The 26,557-nt window shown below is 42.6% G+C and overlaps 1 long non-coding RNA gene across 2 annotated transcripts in view; it reads right to left on the bottom strand.

Annotated features, from left to right (window-relative positions):
* Nucleotides 1-26,557, bottom strand: part of LOC109551952 (uncharacterized) — a 188,975-nt gene that overhangs the window by 55,385 nt on the left and 107,033 nt on the right. The window contains exons 4-5 of one of the 2 annotated variants that reach the window (XR_012332648.1): nt 13,274-14,106; nt 12,273-12,322 (exon numbers count right to left, since the gene is read on the bottom strand). The exons of the other annotated variant lie outside the window; for it this stretch is intronic. This is a non-coding gene — a long non-coding RNA (uncharacterized lncRNA). The remainder of the gene's footprint in view (nt 1-12,272; nt 12,323-13,273; nt 14,107-26,557) is intronic. 2 annotated transcript variants of the gene reach the window in all.

Below are 26,557 nucleotides of genomic sequence, written 5' to 3'. Positions count from 1 at the left end.
GTGGCGCAGTGGTTAAGAATCTGCCTGCCAATGCAGGGGACACAGGTTCGATCCCTGGGCTGGGAAGATCCCACATGCCGCAGAGTAACTAAACCCGAGAGCCACAACTACCGAAGGCGGCGCACCTAGAGCCCGTGCTCCGCAACAAAGAGAAGCCACTGCAGTGAGAAGCCCACGCACCGCAACAAGCAGTAGCCCCACTCGCCGTAACTAGAGAAAGCCCGCGCGCAGCAACGAAGACCCAACACAGCCATAAATAAATAATTTTTTTTAAAAAAAAGAAAATGACTCCCATCCATTCACACTTTAGTCTCATGCTTTCACTTGCTCTAGCTATTGTACGTGAGTGTCTATTCTAAGAGAGCTGGCCCAGGTCTACGGTATCCTCTCCACTGGGTACTCACGGTGCTACTCATAATACAGGTTTGGAGACAGCTTTGTGCTGAAGGTGTGGCTGATAGCCTTCTCAAGAGCTTTGCTCTCAGGAGCTAATGCTGTAAGGTTTTTCACCGAGAGGTAATCTACAACAAAGACAGTGAACCTCCTATCCTTGGTCTGGTTTCATTCCAGCCTTAGAAGACACAGAGGGAGATGCACCCCAAAGAAAAAATTTGATTTTGATTGATACCTGAGTTATTATGATGCAGAAAAGTTTCTGAGAAGTTTCAAGAAGAGAGTTAAAGAATCATAAATTTAAAACATAATAATAAAAATTTTTAAAAAGAGTCATAAATAAAACAATCTATTTTTTTGTCACAGGGGCATTGTTTCTCATCCCTGACCCAACTTGCTCAGAGGGCCACTAAGATTCTAATACACCAAGGGTCCAATAGATTGAAAGGAAAATAATGGTTTCGATTTGACCGTCTATTGTGTGCCCAGCAAGGTGCAAAGCTTTTATATGTAGTATGTCGATTCACTTAAAGTTTAAAGCATTCATGAGTTTTATCCTCCTTTTAAGTACGATGAAGCTAGGGCTCAGAAAGGATGAACAGCTTGACCAAAGGCACACAGCTAGTAAATCAAGATTAAACTCCTATCTATCTGCCTGCAGCATCCTTGATCTTAACCACCTGCCACACTGGCTCCATGAACACACAGAGCTATGTTTCAAATAAAGCAGTTCCCAGTTTGGACAGAACTGGGTCAGTCCAAAAGGTATTCAGAGTTTTACTCTGCCCAGAACACATCTTAATCTCCACCACCACCAAACAGTCTTATCTGCCTAACAAATGATTGCATTTCCTTCAAGACCCAGTAATGGAGCACCTCCTTTACAAATCCTTCCTCCCACCCCAGAACTGAGTCAGTCACTTATTCTATCCTGCTGCTATTTGTTTACCTGGATGTCTCTGCCACAAAACTGTGAGCTCTTAGAAAACAGATTGGCTTGATCTCTTGCATCACTACCACCTAGAGCAGGGCTAAACACGTAGGGTGTATTTAGTAGTTGCTTGTTGATTCAAAAAAATAAATTAAAGAATCATGGATAGATAGATGGATGGATGAACGGGTCTCAAAGGGAAATGAGAGTAGCAAATACATGACTTTAGTATGGATAGCTCAAGTGTCAAGTAGGGCAAAACCAAAGCTATTTATCTAAAAACACTGGTGCTTCCGTCCAGTGACTCTTGCCCTTGGTATTTCTTTTATGTCTCTACCAATATCCTATCTTCCCCCTTTCCCCCCTTCCTTTACTTCCCTTGTCTTCCTTCTCTCTCTCTCCCTCTTTCCCTCTCTCTGTCTCTCTCTCTTAAATGCCTATAATATAGAACTTAAGTCATTCATATAATATTTTCATTTGTTATAATATATGATTCAGATATAAATAACGTTCCCCATTCTTAATTTCAAAATACAATGGATGGAACATTTTTATAATGTCTAAAAATAAGACCCAAAACAAAAACACCCACAACTCTCTCCCTTGAGTTAACGGCATACAGTAAATTGATTTTTTCTTTTTTTTTGGTGAGTCAGTGACTATCAATAGGGAAAAAATTATCCAACCCTGTTCAATGGTAAGAATTAACACAGTTTCAGCATCTGCTAAGTGCCAGCAATGCATTAATCATAAATATACAATAATTAATCATATATAATATATATTATTAATCATATATTAATAATTAAGCAAATATCCTCCATCTTATTATCTGCATTTATAGGGAGACAACTGAGGCTCAGAGAGGTTAAGTGACTCTTCCAGTACTACCCAGTAGGGAAGAGGAAGTGAGATTCAAATTCAAGACACATACTTTCTCATTCGATTTAACATTTTCTCACGTGAAATCAAAGAAGCCATATTGGTAGGAGGAAGGAAGAGGAAATTCCCCTAGCTAAAAACAAAAAGGATTAAGGAACACTTTCTCAAGGAGAATACCAAGGTTACTCGGCCATGGTTTTGTAATCAAGGGTGTAGAGCTTGCATGCTGGCACTTCCTATGATTCAGCTCTGCCGTCTTACTCGGCTCTTTACAAAATTAAACCACATTTTAGAAAAGGAAACAATATCAGACTGATAATAATTTCTGTTTTAAAATCTGATAATTTAAAACAAAGGTGAAAGCCAGTGGAATGACAGAGATTTTTATCTCACCTTCTAGTCACAGAAATGTTGACTGTGAAAAAAGTTTGAATTCCAAATTCCAGAAACAAAGCTTTCTTTGCTAATTCTGGAGGTTTGTCATATTATTTCACAACCTACACTCCCCACGCCCCCACTCTCATGAGTCTGCTTCCCCTTCCTCCCTCAGTCCATGCCATGAACCCAAAGGCAGGCTACAAGAAGGGGGCCATTAGGGAGGGGGCCAGGAGTTCTTCCCTGCATGTGACACTTCTGAGAATCTCTAACTACCACCTCCCCGCGATCCTCTCAAGCAGCTCGGGGCTGAGCAAGAAGGAGCGGGAAACCAGGCAGTATGTTAGCCCCGCTTGGGTTCTGAGAATTGCTGCTTGGCCATAGTTTTCTCTGGCTTGAACCATAGCAGCAGGCAAGGTGGAAAGTGTAAGAAAAGGAAGTGTAACCGATGTCCTCGGGGAAGTCATCAGAGTGAAACCAGGTGGGATCTATGGGAGACCTCAGTTCTGGCCAAGGCCAAGGTGGCCTGCCAAGTGTTGCTGCCAGGCTTGCCCCCCGTCCAGACTTGGGGGAGCCTTGTAGCATCAGCGCTCTGCTCTCACACCTCATTAGGTTCCTATTGCACTTTGCACCTTCATTCTTAAGAAGTCACATGTCCCATTAAATGTGAGTCTTTCCCAAGGCCAATCTGAAGCCTCTACTCTTCTGGGCTGCATCTTGACAAGTTAGTACACTATTGTGGTTGAACATGGTCTGTGGATTTAAGCAGATCTGACTTCAAATTCTGGGCCTGTCTATTGCCATCTATGTGCCTTCATGTCATTCGGTCCTTTGACTTCTCTGTGAGAAGAACTCCCTAATCTATGTTTTCATTCCCTACCTCTAACATAGCCAACAGCCTGCTAAACATTTCCACTTAGATGTTCCTTTATTGCCTCAAATATGACAAACAAAAAGCATTATCTACTCTTTCCCATCCCCTCACATCCTTTGTACTGTTCTTTCTTTCTGCTAATGAAACCACCAGTCATTGAGATCCGTTTTTAACTCCCCATATTGAGTTAGAACATAAATCTTTTTGATTCTTCCTCCATATAGTTCTGTGTAGTCCAACTCTTCATTTCTCACAGGTTCTGGTCAGTTCATGACATTTTATTCCCCTATACGTGTACTCCTTTTGAAACAGGAGGGAAAGGGGACAGGGCACAACCTTTAAAAGAATGACATAGCCATAGGACATGGCAAAAACTGGTTAGAACCAGCTAGGTCCAAGATGGCAGAAGATTCGACTTCCAGTGGACCTCGAGCCTCATTATATGCTCATTGTAATAAGTTAGCATCTAAGTAACACACCCACCAGCACCATGACAGTTCTGAGGCTAACCATAAAAGGCCAAAAAGCAGGCAGTGGCCCAATTCCTGGAAATCCCCACCCCTTCTCTGAAATAGTTGGAATAACCCGCCCACTCATTAGCCTATGTAATTACCCAGCCCATAAAAACTAACCATGCCATATGTGGGGGCCTCTCACCTTCTGAGATGGCTCACACTCTGTCTGTGGAGTCTGTTTCTCTGTAAATAAATCCACTTCTTACCTGTCTCTCACTGAATTCTTTCTGCAACGAGATATCAAGAATCTGAGCTTCATTAAGTCCTGAGACCAGGTGTGTGACCTCAATTAAAAGACCATGGGTTTAAGTCCCAATCTGGTTTTGGCCAGGTTCGAGTTCTGGCACGTGGGTTCAAGTCCCAGTCTGAGTTGCACAGTTTCACTTTCAAACTAGCCTTTATTCCACAGCCAGAAAAATTCTTTCTGAAATCATGTTGACCAAAATACCCTTCCATCACCACCTTCACTGCCATTAAAACCATCAACAAACTTCTAACTGGAAAAGTGTACACTCCTTGACCTGGTGCTCAAGGCTCTTCATATCCAGGCTCAGCTTCTTCAAGCATCATCTCCCAGGCAGGGCTCCCCACCTAAGGCTTCTGCTTCCATCAAACCATTTCACTCAACATGTACTCATTCCATTCACTAAATATTAGTAGAATGTCCACATTAAGCCAAGTATTAGGGATACAGGGGGTGAATAAACAGACACAGCCTCTCTGTAGTAGAACAGTCTTTAGACACATAAACACATGTATGATGACAAATTGTGAACTCCTGGTTAAACATGACAGATTGACCATAGCATTTATATCTTCTCTTTCCTTTAATGAAATAAACAACAACAAGAAACTGTTTAACGTATAAGTGGACAACACATCATGATGAAACTTTGGAAGACAGGCTATAGATAGATGAGCAATGATCAACTAAGCACAGTGGAGAAAATTTCAACCTTAACCACCTGGAGAGGCATATTCTGACATAGTCACGGACCCTGTGGAACCATCTGCAAGGCAAGGCTCTCATGGGCCAGATCTTCCACAGAGGCATGAGGCTGCACATCCGGACACAGAGAGGATTAAACTCTTAGATTTCCCCTTGGCCCTGCAGAGCCTGACAGACACCCTAGAGGCAGAAGAGCTAGTGTCTGGAGAAATTGTTTGAGGAAGCTCCAGACCCATGAACGTCAGGCACAGAGCAGAACAGAGATGCACGGGTCTGAAAATGATCATGCCAGGGCCCATCACTGTCACAATCCAGAACTCCATGGATAAAAAGATGATCCTAAAAGCTCCAGCTGCGGAGCGGTAGGAAGACAGGAGATGATCGTAGGCAAACAAACAGGAATCAGAAGTGCAATCAGGTTTCTACCAGAAATGCTAGAAGTTGGAAAAGAACTGGAGAAAGCCTTCAGATTTCTAAGGAAGTTTTTAACCTAGAATCCATTACTTAGCTACACTATCAACAAACATAGGGAGAAACATATAAACATTTTCAGACATATGAAGGCTCAGAAAATTTACCTCCCATACACTCCCTCTTTTTTAGGAAGTTAATTGAGAACATCCTCCCGCTAAGCAAAGGAATGAAGCAAAAAGAGGAAGATGCAGAGACCCAAGAAATAAGGGGTCCAAAACCAGAAGGCAGTGGAGGGAATTTCCAGGATGCCAGCGGGGCAAGACACAAAGAGAACTCGCTGTACGGTCAGCACAGGGTGGAGGGCTCCAGGACAAGGGCTGTAGGAAAATTAAAAATGACACACATTAATATCTGATATATTTTACCAATTAGAACAGCGCTGGGCAAACTCCAGCCCAGGGACCAAATTCTGCCCGCCACTTTTTATTGGCACACAGCCATGCCCATTCATTTACATATTGCCCATGACTGCTCCCTCTGTAACAGCTGAGTTGAACCGTTGCGACAGAGGCTGTCTAGACTGAAAAGTGTAAAATTTTTACTATGTAATCCTTTACTAAGAAAGAATTTGCCAAAACCTGATTTAAAAGGGGAAAAAAATACTGATTTGATGGACTGGGTGAAGAAAGAATAAAAACAAGGAAAAAAATTTACACCAACTGGAGGTAAAGAAGCAACTGTGAATTCAAGAAATACAAAGTTGTGCAAGAAAAGAAATGATCATAGGAAACTACTTAAACTCTGCAGTGGACAATATTTGCATGATCATAAAAACATAAACTCTGATTCTGATTTATAAAAAAATTATGATATGCATATCAAGGGAAGAAGAGAGAAGAAATGAAGAGATGTATAAAAGATCTATATTTTCATCTACTATAGCAGGAAGTCTGTCACCGATAAATCAATAGATAACAATAGAAGCATATTTGCTAGAAATACAGAGGCATATGCCATAAGAAATAACAAAAAGAGCTAAAAAGTGATTTGTCTGGTGAGCAGGACCAAATGAGGTAGGGATTAGTAAACAGGCACTACTATCTTCATTATAAATCTTTTGACATTGTTTGTTTTTGTTTTGTTTTTGCGGTACGAGGGCCTCTCACTGTTGTGGCCTCTCCCGTTGTGGAACACAGGCTCCAGACGCGCAGGCTCAGCGGCCATGGCTCACAGGCCCAGCCGCTCCGCGGCATGTGGGATCTTCCCGGACCAGGGCACGAACCCGCGTCCCCTGCATCGGCAGGCAGACTCTCAACCACTGCACCACCAGGGAAGCCCCTTGACATTGTTTTTTTTTTGTTTTTAACTGTGTATACATATTATTTAATAAAGTGGCAGTTAATTTTCAAAAACACACAATCTCAAAAATTACACAATAGGTGTCATGAAGCCCCAAAACAAGATGCCATGATAAAGAATAATGAAAGTGGATAAACTATAAATTTACTTTTGTCTTCAGAGAAGTGGGTTCTACGCAGATGAAATTTAAACTGATAACTTGCAAGTTAGCCAGCCAGCCAGTTTAGGCAAAGGGGACTCCCAGGCAAAGGACTAGCACGTGCAAAGGCCTGGGGTGAGAGCAAGCATGATGATTTAAACGACTTGAAGTGGACAGGATTGGCTGAGGGTGAGAAGTGTTCAGGAACAAACTAGCAAAGACAGCAAGAAAGAGACCATGATGCCACCATGAAGCATGGCAAAGGGACTGCTGACTCACATAACAACGTGTTGCAACACTGTGACCAACATTTGCAGCACATTTCTTCTTTTCATGATTTTTGCATTAGAAACTGACTCAAATCCACAACCCAATAGAAGGAGTTACTGTGTAGTCAGAAAGTTGAGCCAGACTGTAGCTGTTCCTTTCAAGATGACATGTCAGACTCATCCATAAGCAGTGAGGTGACCTCCCAGTGCCCCCGAGGGCTTTGCAAGTGACATGCTTTTCTCCAATAAACTCCTGCTCCCATACCCTCCTACTCCACCCCCTCAGTTCCTCCAGGAATTTTGGATGCAGGATTCCCTGCGATCTCTTCTCAGGCTCCTACTTGCCCCTCTTAAATCAAATTCCAAAGTCCTGGTTTTTGCCATCACTTGACTGCCTTCCTAAGTGCCCTATTATCCACCCTCTCATAATTCTGTCCCAAATGTCTCAAAACAGATTTGGATCTTCCAAGGAAGGACCCGAGAGATGATTTCTCCATACTTTTATGAGGAAAATGGAGCCCAGGGTCCATTTCCCCAACATCAGGCAGCAAGCTGATGACAGAACCAGGGTCACAATGCAAATTGCACCACTTTCGGTTTGTGAGGTCCTCCCTTCAAGACTCTGCAGGAAGAAAACCCAAAACACAGCTACTACACATCTATGGGCAGGAGCCTGAGACTCTGAATTTCCAAGAGGTGAAATTTCCTTTTCGTACCCTCTATTAATAGAGTTTTTTCATCTATTAAAGAAATTATGATTAATATTAGGGAAATATGTTCTAGTTACATTTTACAATTCATGCCCTTCGGTTAATGTGTACCCAGATTTAAATATTTCCATGAAATAGCACTTATTCTCTGTATATTAACTCTTGCTTCCTCAGAAGCATCAGGAAGCCTTACATTATTGCTGCTCGCATTTTCTTGAAGATTAATTACAAATTATTTTTATTGTACTGGGACAAGACAGTACTGAATTAATAATGTGTCCTAAACATTAATTTAGTCAGTGGCTCTCAGTCACTTGGTCTCAAAACTCCTTAGCTTTTTAAAAATCAAGGACCCCAAAGTTTGAGTTGGTATAGGTTTATTTATAGATATTCTTAGAAATAAAAACTGAGAAAGTTTAAGAATCTTTACTTATTAATTTATTTTAAAATGCCAACAATAAATCCACTACATGTTAATATAAATGACATTTTTTATATTTTTTTAAAAAATATGTAAAAAAAAGTACTGAGAAGAGTGGCATTGGTTTTGCATTTTTGTAAATCTCTTCCATGTCTGAATTAATAGATGACAGCTGGATTCTCACATCTGCTTCTTCATTCAGATGTAGATAAAACACATCATGAATCCTCTGGAAAACTCCATTTACACTGATGAGAGAATGAGCTGGGAAAAGGCCAAAATCATCTTGGTATTGTCATGAGAATAGCTTTGACCTCATGGCCACCCTAAAAGGGTTCCAGGGATCCTCAGTTGTCCCCGGACCACATTTTGAGAACCACTAGCTTAATTAAAATAAAAAAGCAGAATATATTTATTTATTCGAACATTAGTGTTTTCACATGAGAGGTTTCACTTGATCTTCCCAATCAAGCAAGCAGAAGATATGTTTACATCCTATTTCTTATAAGAAAGTGTTTGTTAGGATATTGGTAAATTTGTTTTTAAACATTTCGACCCACAAGCCATGACTCGGGGTCTGTGGGACTCTTTGGGTGGACACCCAATGGCCAAAGTGATGACACTCAAAGGCGCTGGACTTACCTTAAGAAGCAGTTCACCCCGTTCTTGAATAGTCATTTGTGGGCAATTCATTTGGATCCATCATTCATTCAATAGCTTATCTCAATACTATTTCGCTGTCTAGGGTATAGATTCCTATTTAAGGAAGCAGAGTGTCTTATTTGGGTGCCCCTTTGGGGGGAAAGCACTGCCCTAAACCTGGCATCTGCTGAGCAAAACGATAATCATAGTAATAATCAGCTGAGCAAACAGAGGATTTGCACTTTGCTGAGTGCTGGAGTCGAGGGGGAAGAGAGGACCGTGGCAAGAAACAATGCATTCAGTATAAGGACTGAGGTTGTGCATTAAGATGGTATTGGTTTCTAATCCCTTTCCGCCACTTACTAACTGTATGACCTGGGCAAGTCATAGGATTCTGTGAACCTCAGTATCTTCACCGGTGAAATGGGGAGAACAATGCCAGTCTCCTGGGGTTTGAGGGAAGTTCATATAGGATAATGTATGGAAAGTACCTACCGCTGGGCCTGACATAGTAAGAGCCCCCCAAATGGCAGTTGTGATGATGTGGACCATAGTAATGATGAGGCAGCAACACCCTGATGTTGGCACAACCAGCTGATTCCAGGACCCACAGAGGGGCTTCCATGCAGAAGCTACAGCTTCCCTCCCCTCGCTCTATTCCAGCCACAAGAGCTGTCTTTCAGATTCTCAATTATGCCAGGTTTCTCCCAGCCTTAGGGCTTTCCTAAATGCTACTCCCTCTGCTCAGAAGCACTCTGAACCACTCCAAATTCACAGTCACCCAGTCTGTCATGTATGTTCCATAGCTAAACTCTCCAGATCTTCCGGAGAATCCATAAGTAACAGCAATGGTTTTCTTTGTCACCCCTACCCAGTCTCTTCAAGGATACACTCCACACTGAACTATTTGCTTGATGCTCGCTTATCAGTTTACCCAGAAAATGTGCCCCTGAGTTCACTTTTCCTAGACTACCTGCAGTTTTTTGTCTGCCCTCTCTTCTCCTCTTCTATAAATCCTATTTGAGACCTTTGTTAATTAAAATGATTGATCTCTTTTATCTACAAATAAACAGTGTGCTGGTAATTCACCAAGTTGCTCTGCATAATTCTTTGACATTGCCCAGGAAATGATGGGTCCTAGGACAAATCTGCAGTGTGCCTAAGTTCACACAGGTTACAGAATAGAGAGCTATACCCTCCTCTTCTCCACCAAATCAACAAGACAAAAATTAGCAGACTGCAATTCACTTTTGCCCTCAAAACTCTTGTTTTATTTCAGTGAGGACACCTCACTTTGTTCCAGAATATCAAAAATTAGCATGGAAAGGGACGAAGTAAATAACACTATATTTTAGACCACGGCCAACATTTCAAAGATAAAACAACTATTATTAAGTTAATAAAACCTGATAAATGAATTCAGCAAGGTAGCAGTATAAAAGATTAACATACAGATATTGGTTGCATTTCTTTACACTAACAATGAAATATCAGAAAGAGAATGTAAAAAAGAAATTCCTTTGAAAATCGCACCAAAAAAATAAAATAAAATAGGAATAAACCTGACCAAGGAGGTGAAAGACAGATATGCTGAGAACTATAAAACATTAATAAAGGAAATTAAAGATGATCCAAAGAAATGGAAAGATATCCCATGCTCTTGGATTGGAAGAATTAATATTGTTAAAATGGCCATACTACCCAAAACGATATACAGATTTAATGTGATCCCTATTAAATTACCCATGACATTTTTCACAGAGCTGGAACAAATAATCCTAAACTTTATATGAAACCATAAAAGACCCAGAATTGCCAAAGCAATCCTGAGAAAAAAGAATAAAGCAGGAGGCATAACCCTCCCAGACTTCAGATAATACTACAAAGCTACAATAATCAAAACAGCTTGGTATTGGCACAAAAACAGACATATGGATCAATGGAAAAGAATAGAGGACCCAGAAATAAATCCACACACCTATGGTCAATTAATCTTTGACAAAGGAGGCAAGAATATAAAATGGAAAAACGTCTCTTCAGCAAGTGGTGCTGGGGAAGTTGGACAGCTGCATGTAAATCAAGGAAGTTAGAACACACCCTCACATCATGCACAAAAATAAACTGAAAATGGCTTAAAGACTTAAATATAAGACATGGCACCATAAAACTCCTAGAAGAAAACATAGGCAAAACATTCTCTGACAAATATCACACCAATGTTTTCTTAGGTCAGTCTCCCAAGGCAATAGAAATAAAAACAAAAATAAACAAATGGGACCTAATCAAACTTACAAGCTTTTGAACAGCAAAGGCTACAGCCCACTTTACCAAACTCTTCTTTCTCTCTCTGCCCCTCCACCTCTACCTGTAAATGCCAGATGGCCCACTGCAAAACTCTCTTGATGAAGGAAGCAATATATTGCTTTACATGCGGACGCAAATTTCTTATGTCATTGGTACACAGACTAGCTACTTTGAATAGTGCTGCCAATACAGTTCTCTTTCCCTGGAATGCCTTTCCATCATCAATATCTAACACCTGTCTATCCTTTAAATCCCCACTCAAATGCTACCACCTCCAGGAAGTCTTCTCTATTCATCTCCACTGAAAACAATCTGTCATTGGTGCTCCCTCTTACACTAGTTAACTCACGTCTTGTATTAGCATTCTGTATACCCACATCCTGACTCTTTCAGTAGGCTGCTATTTGATGGAAGGGCTATGTCTTCATGCCTCTACATCTGCCTCCCTCTCCCCCATACTCTGCACAGCTCCTGGCATAGAGTAAGTGTCAACTAACGGCCTTAAGCAAACTGATAGATAAATAAATCAAATCTGATATTTACACCCTCCTGCCTAAACTGCTTCGATGGCTTCCACTGCACTCAAATTACACCCCAACTCCCTAATAGCAGCTATAAAGCCATGTTTGATTGTCCCTGTTCACTTCTCCAGCCTCATTTGGGGCTACGTCTCCTTTTCCTTACATGTGTGTCTCTCCCCTATATGTCCCTTGAACACATAAAATTCTGTCTGGCCTCAGGGCTTTCACACATGCTCTTCCCTCTTTGTAAAACCCACTTCCTCCCATTAATTTTCTGGTCCACAATTTCTGACATTACAGTTTTCAACTTAAAAGCCACATCCTCAAAAAGACCCTCTAGGTTATCTATCAGTCAGGGCCCTGGCAGGAAACAGGTGTCATATGTCAAGTGGGCTAAAATGATGATAAAGGGGCTCTATACAAAGGTATGGACAGGGTTTAGGGACACCAACAGGAGATAACACAGCACCCCATGGCTAGCAACAGTAGGGCTCCATTACCTCCCTCAGGCCTGAAGCAGGAGGGGAGGGAACATGTACCAGAACCTGGAGAGAGTAGTGTAAAAGAAGGCTACCTTAAAGTATTGGTGGCCACCAGTAGAGGGTCACAACTAAGCAGCGGGATCTGTAGAGAAAGGAACAAAGGAAGTAAATACCCCAGCTTCATTCTTCTCCCACCATCCAAACGGCCAATCCCCAATTGGGAGCAGAGGAGCCTTTTAAGGCAGTCCCTGCAGGCCAGCCTCCCAGGAAAGATGGAGAAGGGTAGAAAAAAGGATGACAGGGGTGAGCAGAAGCTACCCAGCCCACCATCCATTCTCAGGTAGACCCTCCTGTTATTCTGTCTCATAGCAATCTGTTTTCTTCTTAGTATTCAATAAAATATTTACTTTCATATCTTTTTGTTGAATGTCTATAAGCACTTTCAGATGGTCAATTCCGTGGACACGTAAACCCCACGTGTTCACTGCAGCACTCTGGATCTAACATATGGTAGGTGCTGAATAAATACTTGCTAGTTAATGTGTGAACACATGCATCAGTCAGAGACATAATAGCACATATAATTATGCACGTACACATTTCAATTTCAAAGGGAGAAACCTCCTCTACAGAATTAAGAAATGCCAGGAAATTTCACATCAAAGTCAATTCGATGAAAACAAAATGCTGCCTAGCATAAAAAATCACTCTAACTTCAAAAAGAGCTGATCATTTTCTAAGAAGAGAAGAAAAAATGTCCTTCCTATTAACTTGCTGTGAAAACAGGCTGAGCCAGACTAGATAAGTTACCACCGTGTAACACAAAATTGTTATCGTCCCCAATCCACAAACAGATTGAAATAAGGTCAAGTGGAAGAATTCCTCCCCGAACTCTTTCTTCTTGATAAAACCTTGGTAGCTCCCACCACTAACTTTACAGCTTCAAAAGAAGAAAAGTGCTAGCAAGCCCTCAATTCCCTCCTCCTGGTCTTGGGGTTTTCTGCATCTTCCAAAAGCCCCGATTTCTCTGAGCTCTTGTGGTCCCATTATAAAGAATACAGACAACACTTTTACGTCTAGTTCTACATATTACCTGGTAAGTGCACTTTATTGATAGCTGAATCTGATACCCAAACACAGACTTTCACAGTTGCTTCTCTCCTCTGTCCCCCAACACATTTGCGCTTTGATGAGAAGAGGCGAAATCTTTTTCCTGATAGCATGTAACACAATATGATTCCAAACACTTCATCTTTCTTTCAGCTCCTCAGATGACTCATTTGCCTTGTTCTCTCCAACCACAGGACTCTTGTATTTGGGGCTCCCTTCTACTGGAAGATGCACCCCTCTTTTCTACAATTTGTTCTGTGAAAATGGGCTAATATTAATGCCTAGATCATAAAGTTGTTGTGAGGAAGAATCAAGGTAGTAAGATAATTGAGATCATACATATAAGGCATGTAAAACAGCACCTGACACACAGTAAGAGCTCAATAAGTGTTTTCATCATTATTAATGATTACTTCCAAATTACCCTTCAGATCTGTAATCAATATCGCTTGCTCCAGGAAGATTCTATGTTCCCCCAAATGAGACTGAGTACCCCAATCATGGTATTCATGTGTCTGGGTAACTTTCCTTCACAGCTCTATCTACAACCCCTATGATTCAAATACCATTAACCCTTGAACAGTGCGGGGGGTTAGAGGTGCCAATCCTCTGTGCAGTTGAAAATCCAAGTACAGCTTGTAGTCCACACTCCAGTATCCACAGTTCCTCCACATTTGCACTTCTGAATCCTCGGATTCAACCAGCCGCAGACCATGTAGTACTGTAGTATCTTTAAAAATCTGCATGTAAGTGGACCATGCAGTTCAAAGCTGGTTGTCCAAGGGTCAACTGTCATCATAAAATAATGTATGTGTCCTTAAATAGGCAAAAGAAAAAAAAAGTAAGGATTTGAGCAGCAAGTGAATTTGTTGTTGATCACCATTGTATTCCTAGTTTCTTGGAAACTGTTTCACACTTAGTGCTCAAAATACCTGTTAAATGAAAAGATGAACAGACCACCTCACCTCCTCTGTGGCACAGTAAGCACCACCTCTTTCCACACCTTTTTTTTTTCATGTTCACTACTTCAAGAACTCTGAAGGTAAATATTTGAGGAAACTGATGCATCGAGAAGCCACATGACCAGAGACTCCAGTTCCCAGAGTCACAAGTGGGCCAGAACACAAGTATCCCTATTTCCAACCATACAGTATCCTGGGTCTCGGCAGAAAATGGCAGAAGGTCTCTGTTATGGACTGAATGTTTGTGTCCTCCCAAAATTCATAGTTTGAAGTCCTAACCCTCTGTGTGATGCTATTTGGAGATGGGGACTTTGGAGGTAATGAGATTTAGATGAGATCCTGAGGGTGGGGTCCTTATGATGGGATTAGTGCTCTTCTAAGAAGAGAACAGAGAGCTTGCTCTCTTTAGCTCTGCCATGTGAGGCACATCGAGAAGGCAGTCATCTGCAATACAGGAAGGGAACTCTCATCAGAACCCAACCTTGGTGGAACCCTGATCTTGGACTTCCCAGCCTCCATAGATGTAAGAATGTCTGTTGTTTAAGCCACCTAGTCTATGGTGTTTTGTTACAGCAGCTGGAGCAGACTAATACAGTCTCCTATGGCAGGCAGGAGTGGAGGTGGGGGATACTCTGCTATACCCATGAGGCCTTCAGTCTTATTTATATCGTTTAGTATGCAATTGTTAACACCAACTGTTAAAGCATGGTTCTGAGACAGTGCATGGAGAACACACGGAAAGGCTACATCTCTCAGCCTCCCCTGGGGTCCTACTTAGACTGGGGTCCTATGACTGCGTTCTGGCCAGTAGAATTGCAGGCAGCAATGACATAAGCCATTCCCAGGCCTGACCCATAGGTATCCTATGTGCAGTCCTCCAACACTTGGAGGCCACAAGGGCTATCTGTCGCTCACAAGACTTCATAAGTGAGAAACTTTGATTTTATTAAGTTCCTGATAGTTCAGGACTAACTCTTTACTGCTGCATATCCTAGTAGTAACCTGACGAATACAAAGAGGCAGAGTGGAACACTGGGAAATGAAATGAAGAAAACAAGAGTTTGAAGCCCAACTCTGTCATCAGCTTATGAGGTGACATTGGAAATTCACCTGTCTGGCTCTGAATTTTCTCATCCGTGTTACTCAAACATGAACAGATCACCGTGGATGGCTCTTGATTTTGCATATTACCTGGAAGCTGAACTCATACTTCATTACATTCCTCTCCCCCACACGTATTACACAGCTCCAAAAGCAATGGTAAACCACATTGTTTTACTGAAGAATTTGTTGGGTGATAACAAAATGGATTATATCTAGAGTGACCATATGTGTTAGGGTTTGGCTAGGACAGTGCCCATTTAGACCTACTGTCCCAGTGTAATTCAGTGTCGTTACTAATAGAAGAGCCCCCTTTGCCTCTTAGGCATCCTGGTTTAAACAATACATTACAGAATAAGCTGGTTATATCACACACGACATATAGCAACTCTTACCAGACATCTTTCAGTTCATACTTCTATTCTCCGTTCACCTTGAGACTCCACCACCCCCCCCAACATGTTCCCTGGAGTCCTTTACTGGATCCTCTGTCCCCAGCTCAGTAGCTAAGAAGGAGCTCAGGGAAATATGCCAACTCGTACCTTCTCATCATTGCTTCAAACTAGCCAAGCTTCAAACTCCACCCTTACTGCAAGGGAAACAGATAGTTGTAGACTTCATGGTGATCTTGAGAAACAAAAGCAATTTGGGGAGTACGAATAGAGGTTTAACAAAATGCCTTTGCTTTCTCCACAGGAAAGTGACCATGCATTAACCTCAAAGCACTATTCCCTGACAACGGTGGAATGACACTGTGAATGGGGAAAATGATCTTTAATTGATAAACTGCCTTTAGACTGGGAAACCATGAATGAGCTATGAATACCTGGTAGAAAGCCATAGATTTGGGCTTCTCACCATGTGGGACCTAGAAGCTATGAAAAGAGATATTGGTTCCAGTGGAGCTTGGGGCTTTTAAACCAGAGTGGCCCCTGTGCCCAAGTGCGTAGTCTCATTACAAGGATAACACCTGTGTTGCCGGGGGCAGGGAGGAAACAGCTCTCGGACTGCCATGAAGAGACACACTTGGTGCCGCCTCTGGGTCTGCTGTATTTCCTCTGCTGTGCTCTAGGTGAGGCAGATCTCTGTGGCTGTGTAGGTTTGGTTATGCATCCTTGCTATCAAAGTATGGCCCTTGGAGAGACAGTACCAGCATTATCCAGAACTTTTTAGAAATGCAGTCAGCACCAGCCCAGACCTACTGAATTAGAATTGACATTTTAACAAGATCTTCAGGCAATTCCTATGCATAATTAAAGTTCGATGAACCCAGGACCAGAACCGGTCATCACATAGAATGGTCATAACTGTGGAAACCAGCCAACTTCTGCCACTCTAAAGAAGCTCTCATTTCCAGATCAAATCAATATCCGTGCATATTTTCCCCTTGTTTCTACTTTTTACTTGTAATTCTTTAATCACAACAATATGATGTTCTCCAGAGAACTCTACAAGAGCGATGAGGTCCTCTTATGTTAACCTACAATTAATCAATTAGCTCTTAATCCCAATGCAGCAGGGGCTACAACTTCTACAGTGTTTTTAATGTATTAACATTTGAGCTTTATTTCCTCTCCCAAAAATACTTATCAAGGTCTATCACATCAAAGCAAGAAAAAGCGCAAAGAAAGGCAAAGCCATATGGTTTCAGGGGTGGCGTTTCCCCTGGTCCCATGAAGTCCAGGAGAGCTGGGCAAGTTTTTCAACCTGGATGCTCCAAGGGGCATTCACAGGGAAACCAAAGGCAGGACCTCACGAGAGGAGCTCGCCACCAAGAGCATCTTGCAAGCCACGCCTGGGTTCCAGTCCTCTAAGGTGGGGGAGCGGGGTGGGAATCATCTTCTCAGGTTTTGCCAAACTGGCAGATGAGCCCTTTATACTGATACCTTATGCTTTCTCAGTTCCCGTAGAAAATTTTCAGGCTGTCCGGCTATATGTCAGCTACGCCTATATTTTCCGACCTGAGGACAGAATGGGATACCCCAGAAAGAAACTTTAAGACCAAGGAAAAAGGGCACACAGCCTGTGTCAACCACTCTGTGTGCTGGTTTCAGAGGGAGAAACTTAATTTTATTTCTTATATATTCCACATTCCCTGGAAAGAGGTAGTGAAAGATAGTACATGATATACAGACAAGGAAATAACAGATTTCCTATGACCTATAGGAAACTACATATATTTAGAAAGAAAACAACTGTATAATATATGTTCAGCATGATCCCAAGTACTACTTGCCGTCTCCCCTATGGATATGGATTATGGGTTGCTTCTAGTATCTTCTATACAAAAAGCAATATATATTCATTATAAACAATTTGAGACAAACAAAAAAACATACAACATGAAAATAAAAGAGAAAAATATACTTGGTAAAATTGCGGCTCAGAAGTTAAACCAAGGAGGGCACAAGGACAAATGAGGAAAGAAAGGGAAAGAGCGTGGGAGGAGAGAAAGAGGAAGAAAGGAAAGGGAGAATAGACATCTTTTGTGATTTGACCAGGGACAATGGAGGAAGAATTCTGTTGCCTGGATACGCACCCAGTGGTGTATTTAGCTACACTGGTGTCTAACACTTCAAGTCAGCAGAAGAATAGTGCACATCTTTTCAACAAATGTAAACCAATTGCCCGCTATGTACCAGGAGGTGTTCTAAGGTGTTTTATTTTATTTTATTTTTTCTTTAATTTAGTTTTGGCTGTGTTGGGTCTTCATTGCTGCACGCAGGCTTTCTCTAGTTGTGGCGAGCGGGGGCTTCTCTTGTGGCAGAAGCGCAGGCTCAGTAGTTGTAGTGCACAGGCTTAGTTGCTCCGCGGCATGTGGGATCTTCCCAGACGAGGGATCGAACCCGTGTCCCCTGCACTGACAGGCGGCTTCTTAACCTCTGTGCCACGAGGGAAGTCCCTCTAAGGTGTTTTAAACACAATATCAATCTTTTAACCACCCTAAAAGTGACAATGATTGTTGTCACATTACCAATAAAAACAACTGAGACTTGGGGTGACGAAGTAGACCCGCCTCTCAAAGGTTACAAGCATTTTACCGCAAGTGCTCAACAAATGTTTGTTTTGAGTAGAAGGAAGGGAAAGGGGATTTGAAGTTGGGTCTGTGTTTCCAGGACACTTCTCTGAACCTCCTCCAAACGCCTACACTCCATAACTTCACTGGGGATGCATTTCCCAGAAAAGTGCTCCACTACCTGTTTTTCCACTTTTCACAGCGTTAGTGTCTCCCTCTGTTGATTATGTCCTGTGCAAGCACTCACATTTTGGCATTTTTCCATCTGCCAATACCCCCTTTCTTTGCACAGCTGAAAATCTGATGTTAAGAAGGCAAGTTTAGGTTGGGACTCCTTTGTTCTTCCCAGTAAAAATAACAGCCATGAAAAATGAACTGGTGCATTCTGTTGTGGTTCACATGTTTCCTCCTTTGCTTGGCCCTTTGCAACTGAAAATATGCAGCATCGCACAGCTAAAGCACCTGTTCAATTGGAATTGTTTACTCCAGGGATAAATAGATTTTTACTTCAAAACCGAGACCCATCAAGCTTCAGATTTCGTAGAAATAGAGAAAAAGAAAAGTTAGCCCACTTTCAAGAGAAAAGAAAAGGTCACTTCCTGATTTTGCTAACATCAGGAAACAACACTTTAGGACATGTTTCAGTGTCAACCTCACCTCCAGTGAAATCCGAAAATCTAACACAATCAGAGAATAGAGGCTGGACTTTACATGAAAAAAGTTTGAGTATCTCAGAAATGAGCCGTTCTTCCTTTCGAAAGAACAGATCCTGAACTCTGAAAAGTTTCCAGATTTCTGCCTCTCCCTCTCCACATTTTCTCTTTCTCCTTTTCTCCAAATAACATCTGTTCTTCCAATTCTTCGTTCACCAAGTATGTTCCAAGAAGACCCTAATGTCCTTACACATCTCTACATGTCAGAGTTTACCTCTGCTTCTATTTATAGACATGTGTGTACACATATACTTAGAGGCAAGGACTGGCGTAGGGAGAGAGACAGGAATTTGGAGGATGGAAGGCAGCAAGAGGGAAGGGGTTGGGGAAGGGACCAGGCCTGGGATCTCTTTTCTGGGACAGGCTCATGTTTAGACCTCATTTAAGAAAAAATTTTTAAACGGTGTTTTCCCCAATATGATGTATTTTAAATGGATTTGTTAGGTAGATTATAGTTTAAACATTAAACTATAATGCCTTCTAGGTGTGGTACTTCTAGGTGCCTTCTAGGTGTGGACACTTGTAAGTCATTTCCTCCAGGGACATACTCTGTTCTCAAGGTGATTACAGTATATCTGGGGGGACAGAGCCCAGGTAGATACCTAGAGTACAGGTAATATAATCCCTTAGTGGTTACAGCAATTTGCTCTGCCATTAGGCAGACCTGTGCCAGAATGCCAGATCCAAGCCTAAGTTTCCTTATCTGCCAAATGGGAATAACAGCATTTATGGGATAACAGTAAAAATTAAGTGAGATTATTAATGTAATGTGAATGGTGTACAATATGTGCTCATTAAATGTAGGTGGCGGTTGTAATCACAAAATAATTATTATTACTCTCATCACTACTGACTGGGGGTATAAGTATGCTATGAAATGCTGCAGAGAAAAGAGGGATATATTTCTTACTGGACGCTGAGGGTGGAAGCTCAGAGAAGAGACAACATTTGAACAGCAGCTTAAAAAAAAACAAAAAAAACCTGCCGGAGCAGGAGAACTGCTGGAGCAAGGTAGGGCATTTGATGTTGCAGTGAGGATGCTGCCTGCACAGAAACGGATTCAGGGGAAGGGTTAGCAGGTCAGAGGATCGACATAAACTGCCCCTGGAGTGGGGGGAAGGGTTAAGTGGGATCAGAGGCTGAAAACGAAGGCTGAGGAAAGGTCAGGGAAGTCTTGCAAGGAAACGCAACCAGGGTTCCACAGGCAAGGAGAGACGCTGAAAGATTTGACAGTGGAAAAGAAAGAGAGTCAAATGACCTAGTAGAGTCTGGGTGGATGTTTACTCATTAAACTAATGTAGACGTCAAAGAGGTCACCTCAAAGAAGTCCCCTAGAGAGTGATAGGAGACCTCGAATCTTCCCACTGTGCACATATAACACCCTGAATCATCTGTTGTTAATAGCAATCATGTTATAATAACTTATTTAATTGCCCATCTCACTCACCCGATTACAAGCTTCATGAAGGCAGGGATGACATCTGCCGTGTTCATTGTTATATTGACAGGGCCCGGCACATAGTAAGCTCCCGAACACCCAATGGGTGATGTAGAACACATCATCCTGTACGTTCCCATATCTTTTTTTATTGATATGGAAGGACCTCTCCTCAGCTTTGCAAAAAGTGCAAACTCACCTCTCTCTTTTGAATGACAATTGAGTTCTTAAGGACCATCTAACTTAAGAATTTTCTAGTCTGGGGCTTCCCTGGTGGCGCAGTGGTTGAGAGTCCGCCTGCTGATGCAGGGGACGCGGGTTCGTGCCCCGGTCCAGGAGGATCCCACATGCCGCGGAGCGGCTGGGCCCGTGAGCCGTGGCCGCTGAGCCTGCGCGTCTGGAGCCTGTGCTCCGCAACGGGAGAGGCCACAACAGTGAGAGGCCCGTGTACCGCAAAAAAGAAAAAAATTTTTTTCTAGTCCTTCAACTCTACTGTAAGACCCTAGAGACTAGGAAAGTGATACTTTTTTTTTTTTCTTGAATCTCTCACTTCCTTAGTATTTATTTATCATTAGTTCTGCTTCATTGAAAATCATAAAACATTTCTTTTTAAATATTCCAGTATTCTCATTTGTTAAAATGGTTTTTATCCTAAGTCATTGCAATGTCATAATTTAAATTCATAGATTACATTCATTTGTCATTTGAGAACATGTTATACAGATCTTCCTCAACCTAGGATGGAATTATGTTCTGATAAACCCATTGTAAATTGAAAGTACTTTTTATAATTTAAAAGTTGAAAAGGTATTTAAAATACCTAACCTCCAGAACATCACAGATTAGCCTAGCTTACCTTAAATGTGCTCAGAACTCTTACATTAGCCTAAATCTGGGCTAAATCATCTAACACAAAGCCTATTTTATAATAAATGCTGAACATCTCATGTATTTATTGAAAACTACACTGTAAGTGAAAAACAGACTGTTGTACGGGTACAGAATGGTTATTTCCCCTCGTGATCTCGTGGCTGACTGGGAGCTGCGGCTGCTGCTGCCCAGTATCAGGAGAAAGTATCATACCCATATTGCCAGCCAAGGAAAAGATCAAAATTCAAAACTCGATGTAAGCTTTCTCCTAAATTCATATTACTTTCACAGCATCGTCAAGTCGAAAAATTGTAAGTTAAGCTATCCTAAGTCAGAGACTGTATATTTCAAAGCACCTATACAAGCAACAAAGGGTCCGTTTCTCTGTTTGAACTCATCTTCTTTTTACCATCAAGGAGTTATGCAACCCAGTGTGTTTTCTTTCTTCCTTGCCCTCGTTACCAGGAAACTCAGGGGTATTGTGCTCATCAGCCAGGGCTCCTAAGCCATTCACTTGACACTCTACCTTTATAACTTGGCTCCTACCTTTTGCCTTGTTTTAATGGCTTCAGTTATTATACATCTGTGCATTTATTTTAAGTTGCCTCAAAACCTTTTTAAAGTAGGCAGGAGTAACATGTGTGTATTCATGTATATATTCATATATATATATATATGTTTACTACATATTATTTATAAACACACACATATATCCAATACTAAAAGTATACCTAGCTACACGGTTCCCAGATGTTTTCTGCCATACCTCACTCTCAGGTCTCATGAAAGCATGACTTAATAATGTAAACATAAGTGAAGATTTTATAGAAGAGTCTTAGGAAACCCATTTCTGTTCCTTTCTCCAGATCCCTTCTTTGGTTATTCTGTTTTGAGTTTAATACACTAAACCAGGGATCAGCAAACTTTCCAGTAAAGGAGTAGAGAGTAATTTTTAGACTATGGGTCATGAGGTGTCTGTGGCAACTACTTAACTCTGCCATTAGAATGCAAACAGAGTCACAGACGTGCATAAGCAAATGTGCATGACTGTGTTTTGATAAAACTGTATTTATTAAAATAGGTGGTGGGTTGGATTTGGCCGGTGACCACAGTTTGCTGACCCTGCCCTAACCTTTCCCCTACTGTATCTGTCATCACTGGACGCTCTCAGGAAGTGTCACTCTGGCCAACTCCAGTGTCCAGTCTCTCCAAGTTCTTTAGCCTCAGCAAAGCAAAGCCCTCCCCAGTTAATGGGACAGGGCCCTCCCTCCTCAGTAAGCAGTTTCATTGCAAGGTTTATTGCTTGAAGATACCCTGGGGGAGTCTGTCCTCTCACATACACCAATAGTTTTATAAAAGATTTCTTGCTACTACATACAGTGATCACCACAAGAGAACTTTAGGTAAATACGACAAATATATCTCCATCTGCATAAGCAGTAACATTTTTGCAGCCTATAGCCATATTTGAGGCTAGAAAGAGGTCTCAATCAAGGGATTAAAAAAAAAAGTCTTCATGCCAACACTCACCTCTTCATGAGCCTTAGTATTCTCATCTGCACAACAGGGGGCAGAATTTCACCTGCACAAAGGCCAGAGTCTGGACCAAATGATCCCTTGTAGGTTCTTTCTGGAAGCTGGACAGGTTATTTTCCTAAACCAATGATTTCCAAATGGTTTCAGGAATCAGAATTCCCTTGGGTGCTGGTTAAAACACAGATTACTAAACCCCAGCCTGAGTTTCGGATTCAGTAGGTCTAGGGTGGAGCCCAAGAATTTGCAGTGCCGCCAAGTTCTGCTATCGCTGGTTCAGGGACCATGCTTTGGGAACAACTAGTCTGTCTACATGATAGAGATCTCACAGTCCCTCTTATGGGGAAGCAATGGCAGGGGAGGAGGGTCCTACAGCTGGTTCCCCTTCAGTTTTTCAGAATGGGGTTCCTTCTTGAAGGGATGAGAGATTAGTTCTGTTTGCCCGCTGAGTCTCTGGTGCCACAGCCACACCTCAGCAACTAATTACAGGCTGAAAGGAGGCTGGTGGTGACTCTCATGGAGCCATGGTGGAACGTCAAAGCCAATGGGTGAGCCATCCGGAGAAGGACAGGGAAAGGGGGGACCATTGAGAAGTGACAGATATGCAATCACACAATTCCTTTGTATAAGCCAACCTTCTAGAACTTTCTCTTTCCATAAACACAAAATCAACACAATCATTGACTGCAGATTGACCATATGTAGGCCCAGCACCGAGTAATGCAGGGTGGGCTGCAAGGACTCAAAAGACTGGAAAAGTGCAGACTGCCCTCAGGAACTCTCAATCTTACGCGGAAGGCAAAATTCACGACAGTGTCGAGACAAGTAGATGTTGAGATGCAATGTTATGTGGTGTGAAGATAGAAGGCTCTGGAGAGAGGATGCTGGTGGACTTGAGAGGTCTAGGCAGCCTTTCCTAGAGCATTGAGCCAGGCTGGCAGGGGCCTCGAGGGACAGGAAGGATCTGAAGCGGTGGAAGAGTGAGGAGAACACGGCAAGAAGCCAGAGTGTGCCTAGAATACCAGCAGAGAGGGGATAAGAATGAGCACAGGGACTTCTAAGTATGTCTCTACCCCTCCCCAAGGAAACTCCCCCGAGTCATTTCCATTCCTTTGTCTCTGTTTCCTGATTTGAGGATTGAGGGCTTTGAGCTAAATCACAAGTTTCCAAATTTTGTTCCATCTTAGAGAGATCCCAGGTTATTAAATGGTAAATGAGCAGTCTGTGCTCAGCCCTTGTCATCCTGCTTCTGCTTCAGCCAGAGAACTCCACTTTCCTGCACTGTTACACTCATTGTACAGTTTCACTTCCAGAAAGGATTTGAAAATCACTGAGCAAGAAACTCTGTAAAAGCTCTTTCCATTTGTACACGGGGTGGCTGGAGAGAGAGGAGAAAGCAGCCAGTCAGCACAAGGGATGGGACCACTAGGTGGGCCGGGCTAGCTTCCGGCACAGCTTGACAGCAGAGAGGAGTTCAGGCCAATGGAGGTTAGAATTAGGAAACCATTGATGGTTCATGGGTGGAGGAGTAGCACAGGGAGAGGAGTGGAATTGCGCCCACAAGCAGCCAGGGAAGCAAAATCTCAACTGCTCAGAAGGCTCTGAGTAAAAAAAAACAAAAGGGTGATTTTTCCCCCTTGTCAGCCTTCCCTCCCAGGACATTGTACTGTATGCAAAACGTGTAACTGTAAGACAAACATTTTTTTCCACTGCCCTTCTGAGCCCCACGGGCCTTCAGGAAGACCTGCACTTCAAGCAAAGCCTTTTTATTTTTCAACACCCACAGCTTCCATTCAACAATCAGAAGTTTTCCACTTTCATCAAAGAGACTGCAGAGAAAGGTCGAGGGAGCAGTCTGTTCTCAGCAGCTCTAGGAAGGTTACAGAGCCCCCTGCTACCCACTCACTGCTTATGCCCACCAGAGGACACAGTCTTCTCCCCGAATCAGCCGGGCGCATACCCCACAGAACACTGGCTTGCTTCATTCCCACCTCAGCCACAGATCAAATGAAGGTGTGCACCTACTTCTTCCAAAACCAAGTCCGATGTGGGATCAAGGGGACCTCAGCTTCCTTGACTATAAAATGGGTACATTTTACACCACTCTATTTAGCCCCCCCCCCCAGAGTTACCTCTTGATGGCTCTTTCATCTCCAGAATCTATGATCTTATGGATTCACTCGGAAGGAATATCCAGACCAATTCCTAGAGTGACCCAACTTAGGTTACGGTCAGCAGTGGGATCTCTGCAAAGGTGGCAGTGGTAATAATCCAAGCTTGGCTTTGGACACGGGACCTTTCCTTGGGGGGATCTGTGATTTCTGCTTGCTCTCAGAGATATATGGCAGCCAAACAGTGAGCAGAAAGGGGAGGGGTGCTACAAAGACCTGGGTACTTCCAAATGAAGTTTTCGAAGAGCTACATCCGGAGGCGCCAATTATGCAGTGATTCATTTTTTAAATGGTATTTTGAAGTGGAGATCATTAGTAACCACAGATGTGATGCAGCTCTGCCCCCCAGAGAATCTATCTTCTCTATCTGTCTAAATTCCAGACTATTTGGAACGTAGAACCAGAATGGTCCAATACCATCGGCCAAGTCTATTCCCGTTCATGAAGTACTCTTACATCACCATCTCATTTATCTTCACGGTGGCTGTCAGTGCAGATGGGGAAAAGAGAGGGGCATAAGGATTTGTACAAGGTCCCAAGACCTTTATGGGGTTGGGCTGAGACAAGACCTCAGGTTTTCAGCCTTCAAGTGCAATGAGAGTTGAACGATTTAGCATGGGTTCAGGGGCCAGAGAGGTATAGCTATGCACTCAAGTTATCTTGCAACTTTGACTGAGGCAGTGTTCATCCTCTCTGATCCTCAATTTTCCCATCTGTAAAAAAGAAATATTAGCTGCCTCAGAGGGCAGAGGTGAGGATGAAGTGAGGGATCGTGTAAATCTCCTAGCACTGTGCCTGAGACAGAAGAGGTTCAACTGTAGTGGTCACATACACACACAGCACACACAACACACACGTATGCACACATCATGCACCACACAATATGCACCACACGTCATAAAGGCACACCACACATGCACACACCATACAGAACACACACACCCCCTGCATTCCGCACCATACCACTTCCCGACACCCACCCTCACCGCCAATTCCTTCCCCTTTTTCTGAGTTTTATGGCAGGCCCAAGTTTATATGCAAATTTAACAGATCCCAATACACTCTGCAGGAATTTTTGTTCAGAAGATCAGTGTCTCCAGATTCCTGCTCTCAAACAGTATCTTTGGACCTGTCACCAAATTTCATACTGCCATGAGCTTGTCTCCCTTTGGCTCAATCTCCACATTTGTGGGCTCTTCCTTCCCAGATATCTGGTAGCATTTCCAGTTTTTAGCAGGAGCCAATATTATCAACCTTTTGAGTCATTCTACCACAGTCCAAGGGATCCAGCCTCCCCAAGGCCCAGCAAAGAGACATTTTTCTGATGAGGACTTCTGAGCCACAGGCCTTGCTAAAGAGAACGCGCAGCTTCTCAGGCCGGAAGGCGTTTTGTGGCTGAGTGTGATTGAAACAGAAGTTGCTTTGTGCGCGCGCACGCACACACACACACACACGCACACACA

The sequence above is a fragment of the Tursiops truncatus genome, chromosome 6 (assembly GCF_011762595.2).
Source record: "Tursiops truncatus isolate mTurTru1 chromosome 6, mTurTru1.mat.Y, whole genome shotgun sequence".
Taxonomy (NCBI): domain Eukaryota; kingdom Metazoa; phylum Chordata; class Mammalia; order Artiodactyla; family Delphinidae; genus Tursiops; species Tursiops truncatus.
This window is presented reverse-complemented; position numbering and strand designations above follow the sequence as displayed.